Here is a 24,422-nt window from a genome sequence, read left to right on the forward strand (position 1 = left end):
CTAAATGCATTGAAGCAACTGCCATGTGATTGGTTGGTTAGATAATTGCATTAATGAGAAATTGAACAGGTGTTCCTAATAATCCTTTAGGTGAGTGTAAGTGCGCAGGCTGTAAGATTTGGGCGCTTTAAACGGCACGGTGTACTTGAACATCGTCATCATCACGTTGACACACATGCCATCTAAAACGCGCGTTGTCTTTACTTGTTGGCTTGAAGTTAAACACAGACCGTCATCAGGACTAGGGAATTAGCGGGGACAGGTGCCAGGTGTGATACATTGGAGGCACACGCACTAACACCGAGCTCATTGGCTCTACTAAGCTACTAAAAAAGAAGTGTTAACCAAGCACCGACCGATGCGTTTTCTCCCACTGAATTGTGCACCTCGAAAGTCTACCAAATGCAGACTCCTTAAGCAAAGCATTGTCCCCCACAGGACACCGACTTATATGTAAACCCTCCCTCTCTCCATAATCAATCCATCAGCAAGGAACGGACCTAAATTCATGAGTAAATTACACATGCATTCAAAGCAATATGTAGAGCAAGCTGTATCGGATATGCACCACTACTACTACTACTACTACTACTACTACTACTACTACTACTACTACTACTACTACTACTACTACTACTACTACTACTACTACTACTACTACTACTACTACTACTACCAATAATAATTTAAAGAGGAGCGTTTCACCACCCGCCTTGAAAGCAGCGAGCTCTTGTGGCAAGGGTAGCACGTCTGACTCTAGATCACAAGGGTGCGTGTTCAAATGACGTCGGGGTCAGTGTTTTGTACACTAGCAGTAACCAGTAACACTAAGGTTGCATGAGTAATTGCACAGCTGACAGTGTAAAGTGCTTACCACCTTGTCGTTGATCTTGCAAAAAGGTAAGCACAAGTATTTACAAGTTGCCACAGAGAGAGACCGGATAGTACAGGTGAGAGGTAGCCATCTTGTTGTTTGACTAGTTTCAGAATAGTCTTAGCATTGCTCATTTTGTTTTAAGTTTGCCTTAAATTGACGTTAGCATTCTGTAGTTTGCCTAAATTGAAGCCAATTCAGTTCAGCTGCTGAGTTGGTGAAAGTAAACAGGTTATAGAAGGGAGTTTCTGTCTAGGACTAGCAGGAATTCTGTTGCAGGAGGAGCCAGGTGGGGCCAATTAGGTGTGAATTGGGGGTAAAACCTAGGAGAGTTGAGACCTTAGAGCAGGACAGCGTAGAGAACTGCTGGGTTACAGTAGGTCGTAACCGCAGAAAAGGGCGTGCACACCCCGTAGAGACACCCCAAGAGCTTGAATTGCCCAACAGGTTCCAACTGCTGGACACCGAGTTGGACAGTGACAGCTCAGAGGGTGATGGGGGGCAGTTGAGCACCAGAGCACCATGGTGCCCAATCCCCCCCCAGACGAAGGAGGTAGTTATAGTAGGAGACTCAATTCTTAGAGGTGTAGATCACACAGTGTGTTCTAGTGACATGGAGACCCGCATTGGTATCTTGCCTGCCTGGTGCTCAGGTTGCAGATCTCCCTAAACTAGTAGACGGGCTACTGGCCAAAGCCGGGGGGAATCCACCGGTCATGGTCAGGGAGACAGGCAGAGATTAGAAAGTTTAACACGTGGTTGAAAGCTTGGTGTAGGGAAGAGGGGTTTAGGTTTATGGAGCATTGGTCTTTCTTCTGGGATAGATGGGACCTGTACAAACCGGACGGTCTACATCTAAACAGAAGGGGGGCTAATGCATTGGAAGAGCGTATGTGCAGTGAAATTGAGAATCATTTAAACTAGAAACCAGGGGGGCAGGGAGCTTTGACAATGGGAGATGTTCCACTAAGGAAAGGAAACCAAGGCAAACTGCCAGTAGGAAAGTCCTGAAATGTTTGTACCTCAATGCCAGGAGTATAATGAACAAGATGTTAGACTTGGAAGCCACAGTGCTGGTGTGTGACTATGATGTTGTAGGAGTGACAGAAACATGGCTTACAGAAAATGATGGGGATGAATACAAGTTGGAAGGATATACACAGTTTAGGAGAGACAGGCAAAATCAAAGAGGGGGTGGGGTAGCATTATATGTGAAAAATGACATTGAGGCAGAAGAACTTGTATTAGATCCCAGTAACGGAACAGAATCTTTGTGGGTGAAACTTTTGAACAAGAGATCTGGAGGATTAGCGGTAGGAGTGTGTTACAGGCCACCAAACTCAGATATTCAGAAAGATGCTGCATTGTAAAGTGTAATCAGGACTGCATGTAGCAAGGATGTGGCTGTTATAATGGGGGATTTCAATTTCCCAAACTTAGACTGGGAAAGCCCAGTGGGGACTACAGAAGCAGAAATGGAAATGGTTGAGATGGTAAATGACTGCTTTCTAACTCAATTTGTCAGGGAACCAACCAGAGAGAGCGCATGTATTGACTTGATCTTTTCAAATGACCAAGATAGAGTCAGGGGGACAGTAGTTAGAGAACCAATGGCAAATTGTGATCACAATATGGTTGTCTTTGAGGCATTCTTTCAAAAAACAAGGTCCAAGTCTAAAACAATGGTCTACAATTTTAGAAAAGCAAACCTTGAAGGTATGAGACGGCACTTAGAAGAGGTAGACTGGAGCACACTGGATGCAGAGTTAGTTGAAAATGCATGGGTATATTTTAAGAATATACTACTCGAGGCTCAGGAGCAATTTGAACCAAAACTTAGCAAATTGAGGAACAAAAATCATTGGCCAAAATGGTATAATAGAGGTATGCAAAAAATATAAAGAGGAAGACAATGTTGTATAGTGCATACAAAAGGGATGGTGACGAAACAAAATACATAGAATATGTTGAGCTGCAAAGAGATCTTAAGAAAGGGATCAGGAAAGCAGAGAGGGAATTAGAAAGAAACATAGCTCTTGGAGCTCAAACCAATGCAAAGAGCTTTTTTCAATATCACAACAGCAAGCGGTTAATAAAGGAGGAGGTGAAACAGATAAAGGGCAAAAACGGAGGTATCTTGGAAATTGAACAAGATGTGGCAAATATTCTAAATGAGTATTTCACAGAGGTTTTTACAAAAGAAAAAACAGATGACATGCCACAGGTTGACAATCAGTCCAGTCAAACCCTAAGAGAGATCAGGATAAATGAGGAGGAGGTACTAAAGGGACTAGCAGAATTAAAAACAAACAAATCACCTGGGCCAGATGGGATAATTCCAACAGTACTTCAAGAAAATAGGTGGCTCAGCAGATACAATCTTGGCAGCACAGGCTATTCAGAGGAACTTAGATAATATTCAGTTGTGGGCTGACACCTGGCAAATGCAATTCAATGTGGACAAGTGCAAGGTAATACATGCAGGTAACAAAAATGTCCACTATAATTACACTATGGGAGGTACAGATCTACATGAAGTAACGCATGAGAAAGACCTAGGAGTCTATGTGGACTCCTCACTTTCTCCATCCAAGCAATGTGGGGAAGCAATAAAGAAGGCAAACAGAATGCTAGGGTATATTGTCAAAAGTGTAGAATTTAAAACAAGGGCAGTCATGTTAAGACTGTACAATGCGCTAGTTAGACCTCATCTGGAATACTGTGTACAGTTCTGGGCACCACACTTCAAAAAGGATATTGCTGCCTTAGAGGCAGTTCAGAGGAGAGCAACCAGACTTATTCCAGGTCTTCAAGGGAAAGTCCTACTCGGAGAGACTGAGAGAACTGAACCTTTTCACCCTGGTACAGAGGAGACTACCCGGGGACAGAAATGGAAATTGGGCTTCAAGGCATTCAAAACGGAAAACAGGAGACACTTCTTTACACAGAGAGTAGTCACAATCTGGAATAAACTACCCAGCGATGTGGTTGAAGCTGAAAGTTTGGGAACATTTAAAAATGGTCTGGAAAGGATCCTTGGATCACTTCGATATTAATGAACACCAAACGAGCACGATGGGTCGAATGGTCCCCTCTCGTTTGTTAACTCTCTTAAAAGTGTCTGAAGCAGCATGAAAGAGCACACTAGGCAGCTGAGAACAGACAGAGAGGGGAGTGTATATTGCATTGGCCGGGAATTGAACCCGGGTCTTGGAAGGCAGCTATGCTAACCACTATACCACCAACGCTCAGAAACTGCTTCCCCACAATATCTCACTGTGGTCGAACATGATTCCAGGATTGCAAAGTGGCAGGCAATTCGTTTTCCAAATTGCAATCGGTGAACATTTGGGAAGCCCTGCGATATCAGCAGTTTTCTGTTCCTGAGTGCGGAAGGAAAATGTCCATTAGCATCTTTCCAGATTGCACTTAATTCAGACCTTTCCGAAATGAAACAAAACCAAAGTTGAAACATAGAAGAGGATGGTTTCGATCCATCGACCTCTGGGTTATGGGCCCAGCACGCTTCTGCTGCGCCACTCTGTTCTTTGGGCACTCACCCACCTGTTAACGTCACAGCCACTCCTATATTGCATATTGCAAGCAATACAAGTTTGCAAAGCCCTGTGTTATTTCCACTTTCCTGTTCAAGACTGCACACCGAGCTTCTCCATGCGCTGGAGCAGCTTTCCAGGTTTCAGTGCCTTCACATTTCACCCTGTATGTGCTGTGGGAAGCATCATGTCAATTGTTTTGAACTAAGCGGATCGGGGCTCAGTCTGAGCTCAGATCCGAGCTTAAAAATGACCGTGCTTCTGAGCAGCTGGGACTCAAAGCCACACTCCCTGGCTTAGGAACCCAGTGTCTGATCCACTAGGACACGGGGGCTCAGCCAGACAGTATCGGAAAATGGAAATAAATAAATTAATTTATAAATAAAAAGATGCTGCACGTTACACAATAGACACCAGGTAAAGAAGTGAATAGTTACAGGAACTGTCATGTAGGCTCCTCAACTTGAAACGGGCACATACGAACTCCTGTGAAATAACACGAGATGGATAACTACCCCTTCTCTGCTGCAGCAGAATGTGACTACCTATTGCGCAGATTACAATCAAATCAAGAAAGAGAGCGGGCTTTGTCGGATGTGGCAGCCGGGAATCAAACCTGAGTCACAAGAATGGGAATCTTGTATGATACCACTACACCACTGGCGCTGCTGGGGAAGCTCTGGCTTGCGTCCTTGAAGCAAATTCATAGAAAGCGTCCCATGGGGCAAGATGATGTCTTAATGATTATCCTTATTAGTCTGTTGTCGATCTGCTTAATACGTACCTAGCCAATCACTACATCACAGGTGCAGAGACAATCAGTATGTAGGCGAACACGATTTCGTTAACGTGTGCCCATTTACAAGTTCAATGAATGTATACATAAATAAAGCAGATCTGGGTTTTCCTCTGAAGCATTAAGGACTGGTTTCATAAATGCGTCCATAAGTCCATAAACGCCACGAGTGCAACTCTATTGTAGCTGCTGTTACTGTACAATTCATCGTGATACGTGTGTGTTTTATTTCAGCTGTAACTCGCCCTGGTTAAGCACGTCTACGGTGTAATTTAAAAATATTACAGAAACTGTCGTTTGCAGTTACAAATCTGTAGTAAGAGTAATACGTTAAGGGAGTCAAGTTCAGCAATTTAAAATACAAATCTACTAGCACATATCTTGATAAAGATTACAATAATAAATATAATAATAATACATAGCAAATATTTATTTTAGTGTTGCACATGGAAAGTTTTCATACAGTAACTTCTGAATATAATGTTGTCTATAACCTTTTAGCTATTCGTAATATCTCTTAACAGAAACTTGTATTTTTTTTGCTGTCTCCAAATCATCTAAAGCATACAGAATAAGACAGCCACAAAAGTCCTTTCCACACCAGGCTCTATCGCTCGTAGTGTTGCTTTCTGTCTTCATTTTTAAAACGAAACACAAAACCAAACCCACAATCGCTCCGCTCCTCCCACAACAGGGGGTGGACTTCCGACACTGGCCTGGTTTTCCTGTGGCGCTTTATTAAAACAACAAAAGATAACAGTATGTCTCTGTCATTATCAACTGCTTGTGTTGGTGTAGCTTTGAAATTGTTTATTGAGGTCCCGCAACGTTTGGGGTGTAATGCAGAGTAATGTAAAAGTAAAGTAACTAATTACATTCTCCAGGAAGTAATAAGTAAAGTGTTTAGTTACTTTTGATATGAGTAACGAGTACAATGTAAGACATTACTTTTTGTGAGTAATGACCCCAACACTGCTCTTTTCCTTCTCTTTTGGCTTGTTTGTTTGTTGTTGAAGGAGATACAAAGTTTGAGAGTGTCTCATTTTATTTCTGAAATATAACTCCCAGAAAGTATGGTCTTTGTGTTCTTGAAATTGAATAACCTCAAAAGAAAGAAATGGTCCAATGAATTGCCGAGGAAAAGTCTAGCCGCTGTATTCTGGAATGAAGAAAAAAATGAAATGACAAGGGCAATCAAAGCAAGTAAGACAGTAGGCTGTGTGGCATATGCTAGCCAGAAATCGAACGCAACTCACAAGAACAGGAACCTTGTATGATACCACTACACCACTGGCGCTGCGGGGAAGCTCTAGATTCTGTCACCGAAGCAAATGCACAAGACATATAAAACGCGTCCCCTGGGGCACAATGGTCTTTTAATAATTATCTGTAATAATCTGCAGTCGAACTGCTTAATACGTACCTAGCTAATCACTACATCACAGGCGCATGGTTGTCATTCGGGGAAAATATGTGTTCACGAATGTTCATCGGAGTGGTTGTCATGCTAAGAGGTCAGTTGGAGTAGAGGGAGCTGGCCATGCCGTGCCTCGTTGGCGCAGTAGGTAGCGCGTCAGTCTCATAATCTGAAGGTGGTGAGTTCGACCCTCACACGGGGCAAGCACTCTTCCTTTATCTTTGAGTTCTACCACACTGATCTCCAGCTGCAGAAAAAAGGCGCACACCTGTGCAATAAAGTGGTTGCTTGTGCTGTCTGTAGAAATTCATGGCAAAATGCCAAATCCTGGGATGGAACAAGGGACCTTTAGATGTTCAGTCTATCGCTCCCCCAACTGAGCTATTTCGGCCATTGGTGAGATGACGTCGTGATCCCAAAAGTCAAAGTGAAGGAAGCCCTTGGCAGAACACAGTCATTGAAAAGTTCATTGTTTTCCATGACGTCGGCAACGACTCAATTTGATCACTGCAACACAAGTCAGGATGGCCGAGTGGTGTAAGGTGCTGCGTGCAGGTCATCGTCTCCTGTAGAGGCTTGGCTTTGAATCCCACCTCTGACAAGGGTCCTTTTACCACTCAGGAGCACACACTTACCCGTGCTGGCGACAAGGACAACAAGAGTTGAGGACTGTGTTGAAAACGACATTACACAAAGAATTCAATGTTTAAAGAAATACATCAATACATAAATCAATGGACATGTATTTATTCATTGATTGATTGACTTCAACATGTCTTAATTTAGTCGCTGTACCCACAAAGCAACACTCAGCATAGTGGAGGCTATAGCTCGGCGTTATTGCGTGTACCTTACATGTATCACCCCTGGCACCTGGCGCTGATAACTCCCTACTTTTTGACCACAGTCTGTCTGTGACTTGAACCCGAGAAGTAAAAATGATGCACATGGGCGCTTGCAATCTCGTTGTTTCAATCACATATCACAGTGGATGCGTACACACGGTGTTTCTCGGAGATTGCTGGGACAGTAACGAATGTGTTCCTTGCTTTACATGTCATCTAGCGCACAGTAGCTTTTTCTCCTTCTTTTTGCCCATATCATCCACATATTGTGCCTTTGGGGAACGCCTCCGAAACAGATTTAGAATGCTCTGAGATTCAAGAAACGACAGTGCAACTCTTTTCCAGGGTTGTGGGTAACGCGTTACTAAGTCTGAGTTGTAGAACCACGTTGGAAATAAGTGGAGAAGTCGCGGAGATAAAGCAAATAGAACTTTAATGGAGCCGGCTCGGAAGCTCCACGTCAGAAATAATTCCTTCAGTGAGACTTAATGTTTACAAACATGTGTACAACTTTATAGGAAAAATGACGTAACATCTTATGGCCGTTCATCCAATCTGAAGATTTTATGATCTGTCCACCCGTGAAGAGGTGATGGATCCAAAGCAGATGTCCATCTTTGATGTGCACTAGGAAGATGCGATCCCACGGTCGTCATTTACCTAGTGTCAATCGTTCTTTAACAAAAACAATTCCTGCCTATCTGGAGAAACGATTAAGTCATAAACAAATTCTCAGCAGACAGCTGTAGGCTATTTCGGCACTGTGTAATCTTTCATTACTGACAGGAGTTTCTAACAAATCGACCTTGTTGACCCTTTACTTGTCCTGCTAAATCGAATCTGCTCAGTCTGTATACAAAACTACTTCTAATGCTAGTATTAATATAAAACATTATATAATAATCACAACACACTTTCTTCAACTTCCTATACAGAGTCTTCATTCCCTGCTGTTTGGCAATAGAGCAAAGCGGAAAGAAGCCAAAGAAAAGTTATGTTTATCAGTTACAAGCAAGGGGTTAGGAAGATTTGACGCTGCGTTTTCAGCTCCTTCATCCCAACCCTTCCCCGTGGGGTGTATATGTGTGTACGGCGAGTGTAAGGGTGTCCCTGCTGTCGGGGAGAGCGATAAGTGTGTGTCCCTAAATGTGAATGTACAGAATGTCCTGTAGGCGTGAGTGAGTGACCTTTGTAATAGTATCTTTCCAATGCATCCTTTGGTTTTCCTTGAGTCATGAGGTTTATTGCCTTTGATACTAAATCCATTTGTCCTCAGTCACATGGAGCCTCCAGAACCAAGGGGATAGAATAAGATTTGTGTCAATGGGTGTGTGAGTTTTGCTCCTCCCGAGTGAGGGACGGTGTCGTTTAGTAGAAATTTAGAGAAAGTCTGCCAACGAGGGTGTTTTAATTGCAGCTGTAACCATAGTAGATACATTATGAGGTTTACAAAGTTGTTGAGATGCTCTTTGAACAGTGTATTTAAGACATAAAAAAGAAACATACAGACATAGCAGAATAGTAACTACCGATATCAATCCTTTTAATACAATCATACCCAGATTATCAAAGGTATCAGCAAGCCATCCCCAGAGGGTTTTTCCTCCGGAGGACTGGTGTATCTTTGTAGTTGCTTTCCTAATGTGCTCTATAAGATTATAAATGTGTTCAGAGTTATCTGGTATGTAAGTACAGCATTCCTGCCCTATAATGGCACATGTCCCTCCTTGTGCTGCTAGCAAGAAATCTAGAGCTAGCCTGTTCTGGAGGGCAACAGTTCGCATAGCCACTATTTCAGTTGTTAAATTGCTGAGAACTTCAGTTGTAGAAATACTTAATGTTTCTAATATACCAGCTACTAATCTGATTTCCTTTATTGCTCTTCCGACTCCATACATAGGAAATAGTATGGAAGCAAACCTGTCTCCTTCCCCTATCTCACCTTTAGGGTGAGTAAATTGTTCTATATCTGGAAGGTATTTATCTTCAGTGTGGCGCAAAGCTGGCACCACAAATCCTAAATAACAAGAACCTGTGAACTTACAAGGAAGTTCCCAATATGCCCGCATGCCGCATATCCAATAAGTCCCATTCCATGGAGCGTAAAATCGACAAGTCTGATACCTAAAGTCAAGACCATCGATAGCCACAGTGTGATTACAAGTACTATTACCTATCAATTGGGATTGCATGGTTTGGTTATAGTATGAAACACACACAGATCCTTTGTTACTGTGAGCCAAGTCAATATATGGCATTTTAAAATATCTTCTATTCTGATCCATCTTCGGTCTAAAGTACCATTCTCCTGTGATGCCTAAGGCATAATCATATGCATACCGTACATTAGAGGCAACTCTAAGTTGTGAATAATCAGAAAATACTGGAATTGGAATGGGGATCATTGGAACCCCTTTCTTAGTGTCGTGTGGAATGTGGGAACAAACCCAACATTTTGTTTTATTAAGGGCATTTGCATAGGTGCGTGTCATTTGGATAAATTTGTTATCTGTCCATGATTCAACTAAGGACAGGCAGATCAGTCCAAATACTCTAGTGTACACAGTCGTCGTCATGCTGGATTATCTCTTAGTACCTGTAGGGGGACAAAACCTTTACCAGTTAGGGGAATGTCTCTCAAAATTCAGGAAATCTGCAACTGTTGCTTTCCTAGGAATGAGAAAAGATAAAGGTTTAGTACACAGTTCTCCTGGATTATAATTTTTAACTTGTGAACAATGTTTCCATCTAGTACCCCCCTCCTGTCCGTCAATACAAACCGAAGTGTCTGTAGAAAGAAGGACATTATGTGGTCCTGTCCATTTGGGCCTGAGCCCTGGTCTGCTTGGAAATTTTTCACACATTACTTGTGAACCAACCTCAGGAAGTGTTGTTGGCATTTCCTCTTTGAGTTCCAAGTCTCTGAGGGACTGGAGATCACGTGCTTGTGATCTAAGTTTTTTTAAGTGTGTACATAGCTGTGCCACATACTGTTTAAGATGGTCTTTGAATGGAGCACTGGGATCAATGGGACCCCAGATGCCAGCAGGGAGTTGCATAGCTCTCCCTGTCATTAACTCATATGGAGAAAGCTGAGTACTCCGATTAGGTGATGCTCTAAGTTTATACAGCACAGCGGGGAGTGCTACTCTCCATCCCTTGCCTGTAGTTAACAGGGCTTTTGCCAAACTTTTCTTCAGTGTCCGGTTAGTGCTCTCCACTAAGCCTGAACTCTGAGGGTGATAAGGTATATGAAATCGTTGTTTTACCCCAGCAGTAAACATGCTTCCTTCATCACCTTACCGGTGAAATGAGTCCCTTGATCTGAGTCCATTTGACGGGGCACACCCCATCGAGGAATAACCTCAGTTGCTAGGACTCGTGCTGCAGTGGTGGCAGAGCAGTCCCTGCAGGGGAAAGCCTCAACCCATTTTGTGAAATGGTCAATTATTACCAAGCAATAGGATGTCCCATGACATTTTGTCAGGGGTCCTGTAAAGTCAATTTGAATATTTTCCCACGGACCTCGAGGCCGGGGCTGGTGTGATTTAGTGACTTTGATCGGTTTACCTGGGTTTACTTGTGCGCAAGGAATACACTGTTGACACCACTTCGCAGTGTCCCTGCCTATGCCAGGCCACCACCAGTGTTCACGCAATTGAGTTAACATGGCCTTGCGACCCGTGTGAGCTGGGCCATGGTACTGGTCCAGAAGCATTGACCTAATACACTGGGGTGCTAATACACATTGTAAGTTAGGACTTCGCCACAAACCGTCTGAGTGTACTGCACCTCCCTTAACCCACTCTTGTACTTCATTCTTCTCACAGTCTTTCTGTAGCTATGCGAGGTCAGAATTTTTTTTCTAGGATACTCGCAAGTTTACTAGAGCAGGGGAATCCTGATAACGTCACATGACTGCCTGTCTCTGCTGCCTTTCTCGCAGCTAGGTCTGCAAAGTGATTCCCACGGGTGCGCGGGCATCCATCATCAGAAAGACTCTGATGAGCTTTCACTTTAACTACTGCTACCTTTTCTGGAAGGTGTGCTGCCTCAGCTAGGGCTATAACATACTCATAATGTTTGATTACTTCTCCTGCTGTTGTTATAAACCCTCTACATTCCCAGGTTGCCATATAGTCGTGTACTACTCCAAATGCATAGCGACTGTCAGTGAAAATATTAACTTTAATGTCTTTCGCTATTTTTAATGACTCAGTCAACGCCACGAGTTCTGCCACTTGGGCTGAACAGTGTCCTGGCAGGGATCCAGATTTTACAACGGTGCTGTCATCCAATACCACCGCCCACCCAGTGTGGGGGATTCCATCTATTATTTTCCTGGATCCATCAACATATAGTTCCAAGTCAGGGTCTGTGAGGGGGTTTTCTAGGAAGCGACTGTGGTCCTCCTGGAGCACCAGCTCAGAGCATGTATGCTCTTCTCCCTCCCCTAACATCCCATCTGCTGGGTTTACTCGTGTGTCTTTTATTATTTGTATGGATTTATCTCTGGGGAGCAAAACGGCTTCCCATCCAGCTCGTCTACTATCGGAGACTGAACGCAATTTGCCGGTGTGTAATAATTCAACTAACGTGTGTCCTGTATGCAGAATCAACTGTGTGTTCATTACAATCGGCTCGCATGCCTGCACTGCCCAAGAGGCACAGTCTACTGCTGCCATAAAGCGATGCATGCCTGCTGCTACCGTAGGTTGCTTTGTGGAGTAATAGGCGACGGGACGTTGCCTATCCCCATGTTCCTGTGTCAGAACTGCTGTATAATAGATCCCATCTTGGGAATAGTAGAGGTGAAATGGTTTAGTATGATCTGGTAACCCGAGGGCGGGGGCATTGCTGAGAGCCTGTTTTATTACACGATAGGCTATTTCCTGTTCATGTCCCCAGTCTATGGGGTCCAAGGGAGCCGGGCTTCCTTTGATTAACGCCTGTATCGGACCTGTGGCTTGTGTGAAATTAGGGATGAAAGTGCGGCAATAATTAAGGAGCCCCATAACTTTACACACAGCCCTAACATTATGTGGTTTTGGCATATTTTGAATGGCTTCTTGCCTATTATGCGTTATAGATTTTTGTCCTTGTGAAATGTTGTGTCCGAGATATTGAACCTTAGTTAGGCCTATTTGTGCTTTCTTAGGGCTTGCTTTAAATCCTGCCTTTTGTAAGACACCGAGGACTGTAATTAATGCGCCTAAGTGTGCGGTCTCATCAGGAGACGCAATCAAAAGATCATCCACGTACTGGATGATTAAACTATCCCAGGGTGTCAGACCCATTGCTTCTAAAGTCTTGGCCATTGCCTGGTGAAAGAGTGTTGGGCTGTTGTGAAATCCCTGTGGCACTCTAGTCCATGTGTACTGTTTGTCGAATACAGTAAACGCACATTTATTTTGGGAATCAGAGTGGAGTGGCAGGCTCCAAAATCCATTGCTAATATCCAGGACCGTAAAAATAGAGTGTTCGGGTTTCAAATCGTTTAATATAGTGTTGGGATTGGCTACAATCGGGTGTAATCGGGGTGTAACTTTATTCAATTGTGTGTAATCAATTGTAAGTCGCCATGAGCCGTCTGGTTTTGCCACTGACCAGATTGGAGAATTAGTGGTTGAATGCGTTTCGCGTATTATTCCTTCATTTTGCAATGTTTGAATAATTGTCTGAACTGCCGTAAAAGCTTCTGGTTTAATAGGATACTGTTTATGTGCTTTGTGTACTGGACCTGGGATAACTATAGGTTCAATTTGTGCCAGACCACAATCTTGTTAATGTGTTGCCCAAACATCAGGAAATGCCTGACACACTTGTCCAAGTGGTGTGTCTGGCCATATATGAGATGTTGACGGTGTGAGTGAGATACTAGCGCAATTTGTTGCGTATCTTTGTGTATCCTTTTTTTCCCGTGTATATTGGTCCATATTATGCGATTATTATTAGCATCCATTAGTGCGCCGGCTTCTCTAAGGATATCTATGCCAAATATTGTCCCCTCTGGGTTTTTACAAACCCAAAAAGACACTGGAATTAGGAGATCGCCTATTTCTAGAAGATGAGGTATGCTGAGTGTGGCTGTGATACATGCGCCGCCTACACCTGAGATCTGTAGTCTGCGTTTAGTCAGTGGGAGGGGGAGATCGGTTATCGAGACAGAGGCACCTGTATCCACCAACATTGAACACTGCCGACCCCCTAACAGTGCGGTTATGTGCCGACCTCGGGTGCCGAGGCGACCTATTTCCTATTTAGTTTCTCTGTCAGATCTCAGATGATCTGCAGAAGCTCCGCGTTTCCTCTGGGCTGCCTGGGTTTGTCTTGGTCTGATTCCAGGGCGCTTCGTGTTCGCCTGGAGCGCCTGCTTTCCAGCACTTGTCTCCCGTGTGCCCTGTCCTCCCACAGAAAGTGCACTTAGGGCGGGTTGATTTAGACCGACAGTCTTTAGCGACATGTCCTATTTTTCCGCAATTGTAACATTTACCTCCGTTTTGTGTAATGGCAGATATAGCTGCCACAGCATTTATTTTAGCTTTTGACTGCTTGTTTTCTACCTCTGAAGCCCATTGTACAATTGTACAGTCACACCCATATTGAGGATGTCTTGGTGTGCTTTACAAAACCCTTCTTTTAGTAATTTTAAAAAGATCGCATTATCACGTTCGGTGTCTGGCATTCCGGAGTGTTCTCTAAAAGTAGTGTACTTTCGTTCCGCATAATCGTAGCAAGTCTCTCCTGGCTTCTGTACGACGCCACAGACTATACCCCAATTTCCCTGTCCTGCTCCGAGAACTGTCTTTACAGCCGTGATGAAGTTAGTGATCCTTAGATTATTATTATCATTTCCAGCTGTTATCCAGGTACCATCCTGCTGGGCGGCTTTTAACCCGTCCCAGATTGGCCTTGGACATTTAGTTTTAATTATTATATGTACGTCTCTAGCGTGCATTTGGTGTACATCTAACATCTCATAAAAATTTTCCCAGAAATCCAGATTCCCATGATTGGGTTTAAGTTTTGGAAGGTCGCTTAAAATTGTGTGTTTCTCTCCGGGTGTGAAGGGGCGATGCACCGACGTTGTTAATGCATAAAATTGTCCGTCTACATCGCGGTGTTTCCTTAGTGCGCGTCTCTATAGGTGCTAATTTTACTTTCTCTGACTTGAATGAACTCAAATCTGGGTAAAGTTTAGACTCTGTTCTATTATCAGTGGGGTTGTCTGAATGTTTATATGGTGGAGGGGCAGAAGTTTTTCTCTCTCTTTTCCTTATTCCACCATTCTCTATGCTGTTTGGGAACCCAGGTAGGATCCCATCCTGCCTTTTCCATCTTAAGTTGAAGTTTCTTAAACTTCTCTTGTAGGTATTCACATATAGACACATCTTGTAATGCCATAATGCCAACCCTATCTTTGCCAATGATGGGGCTATATCGTTGGACTTTACAGTACCTCCAGTTCCGTCTGGTTATTGACTGCCACTAACTCTGGCCCTGGCGTACAATGATTTCCTTGCTTAACTTGGGGCTCAGCAGGCCTCGTAATCGTACCTTTCGGTTCCTTTGGTATCTCTCCCTGCAGATCTGTCTTACCTGGAGTTCACCCTACTGTGAACCTCCGCTGTACAGTCAACCTTTCTATTTGTTTTACCTCTACCTCTCCACAGGTTCTCTATAAATTACAATCTGATAGCCAAACACAATCCCGAGATCAAATCTAAATATACAGGGTGGTAATTTTTAAAGGTACTCACCCTTGCTTTGGTCCCGGGAGTGGAGGCAAGTTCAGATCCTCATTCGTGACGCCAAGTTGTAGAACCGTGTGGGAAATAAGAGGAGAAGTCGCAGAGATAAAGCAAATAGAACTTTAATGGAGCCGACTCGGAAGCTCCACGTCAGAAATAATTCCTTCAGTGAGACTTAATGTTTACAAACATGAGTACAACTTTATAGGAAAAATGACGTAACATCTTATGGCCGTTCATCCAATCAGAAGAAACAGGTCCGGGTCCGTTTTACGATCTGTCCTCCCATGAAGAGGTGATGGATCCAAAGCAGATGTCCGTCTTTGATGTGCACTAGGAAGATGCGATCCCACGGTCATCATTTACCTAGTGTCAATCGTTCTTTAACAGAAACAATTCCTGCCTATCTGGAGAAACGATTAAGTCATAAACAAATTCTCAGCAGACAGCTGTAGGCTATTTCGGCACTGTGTAATCTTTCATTACTGACAGGAGTTTCTAACAAATCGACCTTGTTGACCCTTTACTTGTCCTGCTAAATCGAATGTGCTCAGTCTGTATACAAAACTACTTCTAATGCTAGTATTAATATAAAACATTATATAATAATCACAAAACACTTTCTTCAACTTCCTATACAGAGTCTTCAGAGAGTTAGTTGAAAATGCATGGGTATATTTTAAGAATATACTACTCAAGGCTCAGGAGCAATTTGTACCAAAACTTAGCAAATTGAGGAACAAAAAACACTGGCCAAAATGGTTTAATAGAGGTATGCAAACAAAAATAAAGAGGAAGAAAATGTTGTATAGCGCATATAAAAGGGATGGTGATGAAACAAAATACATAGAATATGTTGAGCTGCAAAGAGATCTTAAGAAAGGGATCAGGAAAGCAAAGATGGAATTAGAAAGAAACATAGTTCTTGGAGCTCAAACCAATGCAAAGAGCTTTTTTCAATATCACAACAGCAAGCGGTTAATAAAAGAGGAGGTGAAACAGATAAAGCGCAAAAACGGAGGTATCTTGGAAATTGAACAAGATGAGCAAATATTCTAAATGAGTATTTCACAGAGGTTTTTACAAAAGAAAAAACAGATGACATGCCACAGGTTGACAATCAGTCCAGTCAAACCCTAAGAGAGATCAGGATAAATGAGGAGGAGGTACTAAAGGGACTAGCAGAATTAAAAACAAACAAATCACCTGGGCCAGATGGGATATTTCCAACAGTACTTCAAGAAAATAGGTGGCTCAGCAGATACAATCTTGGCAGCACAGGCTATTCAGAGGAACTTAGATAATATTTAGTTGTGGGCTGACACCTGGCAAATGAAATTCAATGTGGACAAGTGCAAGGTAATACATGCAGGTAACAAAAATGTCCACTATAATTACACTATGGGAGGTACAGATCTACATGAAGTAACGCATGAGAAAGACCTAGGAGTCTATGTGGACTCCTCACTTTCTCCATCCAAGCAATGTGGGGAAGCAATAAAGAAGGCAAACAGAATGCTAGGGTATATTGTCAAAAGTGTAGAATTTAAAACAAGGGCAGTAATGTTAAGACTGTACAATGCGCTAGTTAGACCTCATCTGGAATACTGTGTACAGTTCTGGGCACCACACTTCAAAAAGGATATTGCTGCCTTAGAGGCAGTTCAGAGGAGAGCAAGGGAAAGTCCTACTCGGAGAGACTGAGGGAACTGAACCTTTTCACCCTGGAACAGAGGAGACTACCCGGGGACACAAATGGAAATTGGGCTTCAAGGCATTCAAAACGGAAAACAGGAGACACTTCTTTACACAGAGAGTAGTCACAATCTGGAATAAACTACCCAGCGATGTGGTTGAAGCTGAAAGTTTGGGAACATTTAAAAATGGTCTGGAATGGATCCTTGGATCACTTCGATATTAATGAACACCAAACGAGCACGATGGGTCGAATGGTCCCCTCTCATTTGTAAACTCTCTTATGTTCTTAAAAGGGTCTGAAGCAGCATGAAAGAGCACACTAGGCAGCTGTGAGCAGACAGAGAGGGGAGTGTATTTTGTGTTGGCCGAGAATCGAACCCGGGTCAACTGCTTGGAAGTCAGCTATGCTAACCACTATACCACCAACACCTAGAAACTAGTTCATCACCATATCTCACTGTGGTTGAACATGATTCCAGGATTGCAAAGTGGCAGGCAATTCGTTTTCCAAATTGCAATCGGTGAACATTTGGGAAGCCCTGCGATATCTGCAGTTTCCTGTTCCTGAGTGCGGAAGGAAAATGTCCATTAGCATCTTTCCAGATTGCACTTTATTCAGACCTTTCCGAAATGAAACAAAACCAAAGTTGAAACACACCAGAGGATGGTTTCAATCCATCGACCTCTGGGTTATGGGCCCAGCACGCTTCCGCTGTGCCACTCTGCTCCTTGGCCACTCAGCCACCTGTTAACGTCACAGCCACTCCTATATTGCATATTGCAAGCAATACAAGTTTGCAAAGCCCTGCGTTATTTCCACTTTCCTGTTCAAGACTGCACACCGAGCTTCTCCATGCGCTGGGGCAGCTTTCCAGGTTTCAGTGCCTTCACATTTCACCCTGTATGTGCTGTGGGAAGCATCATGTCAATTGTTTTGTACTAAGCGGATCGGGGCTCAGTCTGAGCTCAGATCCGAGCTTAAAAATGACCGTGCTTCTGAGCAGCTGGGACTCAAAGCCACACTCCCTGGCTTAGGAACCCAGTGTCTGATCCACTAGGACACGGGGGCTCAGCCAGACAGTATCGGAAAATGGAAATAAATAAATTAATTAATAAATAAAAAGATGCTGCGCGTTACACAATAGACACCAGGTAAAGAAGTGAATAGTTACAGGATCTGTCACGTAAGCTCCTCAACTTGAAACGGGCATGTACGAACTCCTGTGAAATAACACGAGATGGATAACTCCCCCTTCTCTGCTGCAGCAGAATGTGACTACCTATTGCGCAGATTATTGCGTCAATTGATTCGAAAAGAGGGCTGGCATTTGTCACCAATGTGTCTCGTTTTATTTCTGAAATATAACTCCCAGAAAATATTGTCTGTGTTTTTGAAATTGAATAACCTCAAAAGAAAGAAATGATCCAGTCAATTGCTAAAGAAGAGTCTTGCCGCTGCATTCTGGAATGAAGAAAAGAATGAAATGACAAGTACAATCAAATCAAGAAAGAGAGCGGGCTGTGTCGGATGCGCCAGCCGGGAATCGAACCAGAGTCACAAGAATGGGACTCTTGTATGATACCACTACACCACTGGCGCTGCTGGGGAAGCTCTGGCTTGCGTCCTTGAAGCAAATTCATAGAAAGCGTCCCATGGGGCAAGATGATGTCTTAATGATTATCCTTATTAGTCTGTTGTCGATCTGCTTAATACGTACCTAGCCAATCACTACATCACAGGTGCAGAGACAATCAGTATGAAGGCGAACACGATTTCGTTAACGTGTGCCCATTTACAAGTTCAATGAATGTATACATAAATAAAGCAGATCTGGGTTTTCCTCTGAAACATTAAGGACTGGTTTCATAAATGCGTCCATAAGTCCATAAACGCCACGAGTGCAACGTGCAACTCTATTGTAGCTGCTGTTACTGTACGATTCATCGTGATACGTGTGTGTTTTATTTCAGCTGTAACTCGCCCTGGTTAAGCACGTCTACGGTGTAATTTAAAAATATTACAGAAATTGTCGTTTGCAGTTACAAATCTGTAGTAAGAGTAATACGTTAAGGGAGTCAAGTTCAGCAATTTAAAATACAAATCTACTAGCACATATCTTGATAAAGATTACAATAATAACAATAATAATAATACATAGCAAATATTTATTTTAGTGTTGCACATGGAAAGTTTTCTTACAGTAACTTCTGAATATAATGTTGTCTATACCCTTTTAGCTATTCGTAATATCTCTTAACAGAAACTTGTATATTTTTAGCTGTCTCCAATCATCTAAAGCAGAAGTATTTACAAGTTGCCACAGAGAGAGACCGGAGAGTACAGGTGAGAGGTAGCCATCTTGTTGTTTGACTAGTTTCAGAATAGTCTTAGCATTGCTCATTTTGTTTTAAGTTTGCCTTAAATTGACATTAGCATTGTCTGTAGTTTGCCTAAATTGAAGCCAATTCAGTTCAGCTGCTGAGTTGGTGAAAGTAAACAGGTTGTAGAAGGGAGTTTCTGTCTAGGACTAGCAGGAATTATGTTGTAGGAGGAGCCAGGTGGGGCCAATTAGGTGTGAATTGGGGGTAGGTAGACAAAAGCTACTTAAAGCAGCTGTTGAGAAAGAGCTGTGCTGTTTTTCGCTGACAAAAGTTAGGCAGTTGACTAGCAGCAGGAACCAAGAGAAGTACAAACAAACAAACAAACAAACAAAAAGTAACATTTAGAAGCATGTGGCCACTACAGTGTCAGGTTTGCAGAATGATTGCCTTCCTGGATGAACTCATCCAAGAAGGCTTCATATGAGAACGTTGTCGGCAGGTTGAAATCCTAGAGATCAATTGATCTTGAGGCTCAGCTTGTCGATCTGCGCTGTATTAGGGATATAGAAGAATTGGTCAATCAGCCCATGAGAGAGATGGTGTGCACGCCAAAACCTAGGAGAGTTGAGACCTTAGAGCAGGACAGCGTAGAGAACTGCTGGGTTACAGTAGGTCGTAACCGCAGAAAAGGGCGTGCACACCCCGTAGAGACACCCCAAGAGCTTGAATTGCCCAACAGGTTCCAACTGCTGGACACCGAGTTGGACAGTGACAGCTCAGAGGGTGATGGGGGGCAGTTGAGCACCAGAGCACCATGGTGCCCAATCCCCCCCCAGACGAAGGAGGTAGTTATAGTAGGAGACTCAATTCTTAGAGGTGTAGATCACACAGTGTGTTCTAGTGACATGGAGACCCGCATTGGTATCTTGCCTGCCTGGTGCTCAGGTTGCAGATCTCCCTAAACTAGTAGACGGGCTACTGGCCAAAGCCGGGGGGAATCCACCGGTCATGGTCAGGGAGACAGGCAGAGATTAGAAAGTTTAACACGTGGTTGAAAGCTTGGTGTAGGGAAGAGGGGTTTAGGTTTATGGAGCATTGGTCTTTCTTCTGGGATAGATGGGACCTGTACAAACCGGACGGTCTACATCTAAACAGAAGGGGGGCTAATGCATTGGAAGAGCGTATGTGCAGTGAAATTGAGAATCATTTAAACTAGGAACCAGGGGGGCAGGGAGCTTTGACAATGGGAGATGTTCCACTAAGGAAAGGAAACCAAGGGAAACTGCCAGTAGGAAAGTCCTGAAATGTTTGTACTTCAATGCCAGGAGTATAAGGAACAAGATGTTAGACTTGGAAGCCACAGTGCTGGTGTGTGACTATGATGTTGTAGGAGTGACAGAAACATGTCTTACAGAAAATGATGGGGATGAATACAAGTTGGAAGGATACACACAGTTTAGGTGAGACAGGCAAAATCGAAGAGGGGGTGGGGTAGCATTATATGTGAAAAATGACATTGAGGCAGAAGAACTTGTATTAGATCCCAGTAATGGAACAGAATCTTTGTGGGTGAAACGTTTGAACAAGAGATCTGGAGGATTAGCGGTAGGAGTGTGTTACAGGCCACCAAACTCAGATTTTCAGAAAGATGCTGCATTGTACAGTGTAATCAGGACTGCATGTAGCAAGGATGTGGCTGTTATAATGGGGGATTTCAATTTCCCAAACTAAGACTGGGAAAGCCCAGTGGGGACTACAGAAGCAGAAATGGAAATGGTTGAGATGGTAAATGACTGCTTTCTAACTCAATTTGTCAGGGAACCAACCAGAGAGAGCGCATGTATTGACTTGATCTTTTCAAATGACCAAGATAGAGTCAGGGGGACAGTAGTTAGAGAACCAATGGCAAATTGTGATCACAATATGGTTATCTTTGAGGCATTCTTTCAAAAAACAAGGTCCAAGTCTAAAACAATGGTCTACAATTTTAGAAAAGCAAATCTTGAAGATATGAGACTGCACTTAGAAGAGGTAGACTGGAGCACACTGGATACAGAGTTAGTTGAAAATGCATGGGTATATTTTAAGAATATACTAATCGAGGCTCAGGTCCAATTTGTACCAAAACTTAGCAAATTGAGGAACAAAAAACATTGGCCAAAATGGTTTAATAGAGGTATGCAAAAAATATAAAGAGAAAGACAATGTTGTATAGTGCATACAAAAGGGATGGTGACGAAACAAAATACATAGAATATGTTGAGCTGCAAAGAGATCTTAAGAAAGGGATCAGGAAAGCAAAGAGGGAATTAGAAAGAAACATAGCTCTTGGAGCTCAAACCAATGCAAAACTGAGCCAGGAAATTGCAGACCAATCAGTCTGACCTGCATCACCTGTAAAATGTTGGAAAAAATGATTAGACAGAAAATAGAGGCGCATCTCAATGAAAACCATATTCTCGGAGCTAGTCAACATGGGTTTAGACGAGGCAGATCATGTCTTACTAATTTATTAGAATGTTTAGAACATGCAACTGCAGCTGTAGATCACGTGAAAGCATATGATATGATATACTTAGATTTCCAAAAAGCTTTTGATAAGGTTCCACACCAAAGACTGATCCTCAAATTGGAAGCTGTAGGCATTCAGGGTAATGTAAGTAGATGGATTATGAACTGGTTGATGTCTAGGAAACAGAGGGTGTCGATTAGAGGAGTCACTTCTAACTGGAATGAGGTTGTTAGTGGAGTTCCACAGGGATCAGTACTAGGGCCTTTGCTTTTTCTAATCTATATTAATGATCTGGACTCTGGGATAGTTAGCAAACTTGTCAAATTTGCAGATGATACTAAAATAGGTGGCTCAGCAGATACAATCTTGGCAGCACAGGCTATTCAGAGGGACTTAGATAATATTCAGTTGTGGGCTGACACCTGGCAAATGAAATTCAATGTGGACAAGTGCAAGGTAATACATGCAGGTAACAAAAATGTCCACTATAATTACACTATGGGAGGTACAGATCTAGATGAAGTAACGCATGAGAAAGACCTAGGAGTCTATGTGGACTCCTCATTTTCTCCATCCAAGCAATGTGGGGAAGCAATAAAAAAGGCAAACAGAATGCTAGGGTATATTGTCAAAAGTGTAGAATTTAAAACAAGGGCAGTAATGTTAAGACTGTACAATGCGCTAGTTAAACCTCATCTGGAATACTGTGTACAGTTCTGGGCACCACACTTCAAGAAGGATATTGCTGCCTTAGAGGCAGTTCAGAGGAGAGCAACCAGACTTATTCCAGGTCTGAAGGGAAAGTCCTACTCGGAGAGACTGAGGGAACTGAACCTTTTCACCCTGGAACAGAGGAGACTACGTGGGGACTTGATCCAAGTCTTCAAAATCATGAAAGGCATCGACCACATCAAACCAGAGGAGCTTTTCCAGATCAGCAGGGACACACGCACCCGGGGACACAAATGGAAATTGGGCTTCAAGGCATTCAAAACGGAAAACAGGAGACACTTCTTTACACAGAGAGTAGTCACAATCTGGAATAAACTACCCAGCGATGTTGTTTAAGCTGAAAGTTTGGGAACATTTAAAAATGGTCTGGAAAGGATCCTTGGATCACTTCGATATTATTGAACACCAAACGAGCATGAAGAGTCGAATGGTCCCCTCTCGTTTGTAAACTTTCATATGTTCTTAAAAGTGTCTGAAGCAGCATGAAAGAGCACACTAAGCAGCTGAGAACAGACAGAGAGGGGAGTGAATATTGCGCTGGCCGGGAATTGAACCCGGGTCAACTGCTTGGAAGGCAGCTATGCTAACCACTATACCACCAACACTTGAACAAGAAAAGTCTAGCCGCTGTATTCTGGAATGAATAAAGAAATGAAATGACAAGGGCAATCAAAGCAAGTAAGCCAGTAGGCTGTGTGGCATACGCTAGCCAGAAATCGAACGCAACTCACAAGAACAGGAACCTTGTATGATACCACTACACCACTGGCGCTGCGGGGAAGCTCTAGATTCTGTCACCGAAGCAAATGCACAAGACATATAAAACGCGTCCTCTGGGGCACAATGGTCTTTTAATAATTATCTGTAATAATCTGCAGTCGAACTGCTTAATACGTACCTAGCTAATCACTACATCACAGGCGCATGGTTGTCATTCGGGGAAAATGTGTTCACGAATGTTCATCGGAGTGGTTGTCATGCTAAGAGGTCAGTTGGAGTAGAGGTAGCTGGCCAATAGCTGCCGTGCCTCGTTGGCGCAGTAGGTAGCGCGTCAGTCTCATAATCTGAAGGTGGTGAGTTCGACCCTCACACGGGGCAAGCACTCTTCCTTTATCTTTGAGTTTTACCACACTGATCTCCAGCTGCAGAAAAAAGGCGCACACCTGTGCAATAAAGTGGTTGCTTGCGCTGTCTGAAGAAATTCATGGCAAAATGCCAAATCCTGGGATGGAACAAGGGACCTTTAGATGTTCAGTCTATCGCTCCCCCAACTGAGCTATTTCGGCCATTGGTGAGATGACGTCGTGATCCCAAAAGTCAAAGTGAAGGAAGCCCTGGCAGAACACAGTCATTGAAAAGTTCATTGTTTTCCATGACGTCGGCAACGACTCAATTTGATCACTGCAACACAAGTCAGGATGGCCGAGTGGTGTAAGGTGCTGCGTGCAGATCATCATCTCCTGTAGAGGCTTGGCTTTGAATCCCACCTCTGACAAGGGTCCTTTTACCACTCAGGAGCACACACTTACCCGTGCTGGCGACAAGGACAACAAGAGTTGAGGACTGTGTTGAAAACGACATTACACAAAGAATTCAATGTTGAAAGAAATACATCAATACATAAATCAATGGACATGTATTTATTCATTGATTGATTGACTTCAACATGTCTTAATTTAGTCGCTGTACCCACAAAGCAACACTCAGCATAGTGGAGGCTACAGCTCGGCGTTATTGCGTGTACCTTACATGTATCACCCCTGGCACCTGGCCCTGATAACTCCCTACTTTTTGACCACAGTCTGTCTGTGACTTGAACCCGAGAAGTAAAAATGATGCACATGGGCGCTTGCAATCTCGTTGTTTCAATCACATATCACAGTGGATGCGTACACACGGTGTTTCTCGGAGATTGCTGGGA

General features: G+C 43.2%; 4 non-coding genes across 4 annotated transcripts; 2 read left to right on the forward strand and 2 right to left on the reverse strand.

The window, feature by feature from the left end:
- The first annotated feature begins 6,771 nt into the window (after positions 1–6,771).
- Positions 6,772–6,844, forward strand: trnam-cau (transfer RNA methionine (anticodon CAU)). Its single transcript has one exon. It is a non-coding gene; the product is annotated as a tRNA-Met (tRNA).
- Positions 6,845–17,292: 10,448 nt separating this feature from the next.
- On the reverse strand, positions 17,293–17,364 carry trnag-ucc (transfer RNA glycine (anticodon UCC)). Its single transcript has one exon. It is a non-coding gene; the product is annotated as a tRNA-Gly (tRNA).
- Positions 17,365–23,034: 5,670 nt separating this feature from the next.
- Positions 23,035–23,106, reverse strand: trnag-ucc (transfer RNA glycine (anticodon UCC)). The gene has a single exon. It is a non-coding gene; the product is annotated as a tRNA-Gly (tRNA).
- A 420-nt stretch (positions 23,107–23,526) lies between these two features.
- On the forward strand, positions 23,527–23,599 carry trnam-cau (transfer RNA methionine (anticodon CAU)). Its single transcript has one exon. It is a non-coding gene; the product is annotated as a tRNA-Met (tRNA).
- The last annotated feature ends 823 nt before the right edge of the window (positions 23,600–24,422 follow it).

The sequence above is a fragment of the Amia ocellicauda genome, chromosome 14 (genome assembly GCF_036373705.1).
Source record: "Amia ocellicauda isolate fAmiCal2 chromosome 14, fAmiCal2.hap1, whole genome shotgun sequence".
NCBI lineage: Eukaryota > Metazoa > Chordata > Actinopteri > Amiiformes > Amiidae > Amia > Amia ocellicauda.